Raw genomic sequence first — 1685 nt, forward strand, 5'->3', positions numbered from 1 at the left:
GACCACCTTCTTCGTGACAGCTGGCTCCTCCCTTTCCCATGTCCACTCGACGACTGGCCGGACCAGCTTGCCATTTTCCACTTACAAGGCACCTTCCAGGACTTCCACCCAAATGAAATTTTTTCTTTGGCACCTACTTGTGGGGTCTCATGTGGCTTGTCCTTTCACCCACCTCACCCACCGACGCCCATTTTCAGCAGGAAGTAGCTGGACAGACAAACGCTGCCCCTCTCCCTTATAACCAAAGAGGTGGGAATGAAGAGCCACCACCAAGCCACAAGTAAAGCCACAGCCCCTCCCTTTCCTGGAAACGGCGACCCGGCAAACTAAAATGGCGATTGAAACGGTGCCTTCTTTTGTTCTCCCTCTGCACCCTTTTCCGTGCCCGTGAAAAATCCACCAACCTACATGAAGCTCTGCCAGCCGACCTATAGACGACAGACAGGTCGCCCTAAGCCCCTATAAAAGCTGTCGCACCCTTGCCTCGGCGCTACAGCCTGACCCTCAGGTCCTGCAGCCACCGCATTCGACCCATTAAATCACTTGGCCTTAACAGGTGTTGAGTCTCACTGTGCGCCACCATCTTTTATCAACCTGCTGGGCCCAGGCGATCCTTCTGCCTCAGCTTTCCAGGTAGTTGGAACTACAGGTGTGCGTTACGCCCGGCTAAATTTGCTTTTTGATTTATTGTAAAGACGAGAACTCACCACGTTGCCCAGGCTGGTCTTGAACCCGTGGACTCAGCACAGTCCTCTTTCCTCAGCCTCCCAAAGTGCTGGGATTATAAGCTTGAGCCACCGCGCCTGGCCCATGTGATGCTTTTACTACAACCTCCTCTCCCATCCCCCTACAAACCTTATCAGCCTCGAACTCCTGGGCCCAAGCAATCCTCCCACCTCAGACTTCCAAGTAGCTACAGGTGTGTGCCACCACACATGGCACCAATATTTTTTTAAATCACTATTACTTTCCACCAATATTCCTTTAAAATGAAAAGAATTAAGCAATTAGGTTATAAACAATTATAAACAATTGAATTGTTTATAATTTTGAAGGGAAAAAGAAAGACCAGCAGCTACACAACACTTGCCCTCTATGATGTCTTTGGCCTGGGAGAAAGCTGATGTCAGGGAATGCCTGTGGAATGTCCCTGTTCGGCTGTCTCATGGGCACTGTGTAAACTCCTCTGTGACACCACCCAGTCACCCAGTCCAGGAACCTGGGGTCCTCCTCCACACATCTTGCTTTCTGACCCTCCACGTCCATGCACCAAGTGCGAGGGGCACTTTTCTGTGGCCCTTCAAGGGCATGACTACACAGTCCTGCCCGTGGTCCCTCCCCTGCACCAGTGCCAAGGGCCTTCTCACACTTCCTCTGTTCCCACACGTGCCCCCTCCTGTCTGCCCCCCACGCTGCAGCACAATGGGTTTTCTAAAATGCAAATATGGTCCAACCCTGCTTAAAAATTAAAACCCAGCCGGGCTCGGTGGCTCAGCCTGTAATCCCGCATCTTTGGGAGGCCGAGGTGAGTGGATTGCCTGAGCCTGCGGGTTCGAGATCCGCCTGGGCAACTTGGCGAGACTTCATCTCTACCATAAATCAAAAAATGAGCCGGGCGTGGTAGCGCGCGCCTGTAGTTCCAGCTACTTGGAAGGCTGAGGCGGAAGGATCACCGGAGCCCAGCA

Source organism: Carlito syrichta, unplaced genomic scaffold (assembly GCF_000164805.1).
Source record: "Carlito syrichta isolate Samal-C Ts95f unplaced genomic scaffold, Tarsius_syrichta-2.0.1 Scaffold312954, whole genome shotgun sequence".
Lineage (NCBI taxonomy): Eukaryota > Metazoa > Chordata > Mammalia > Primates > Tarsiidae > Carlito > Carlito syrichta.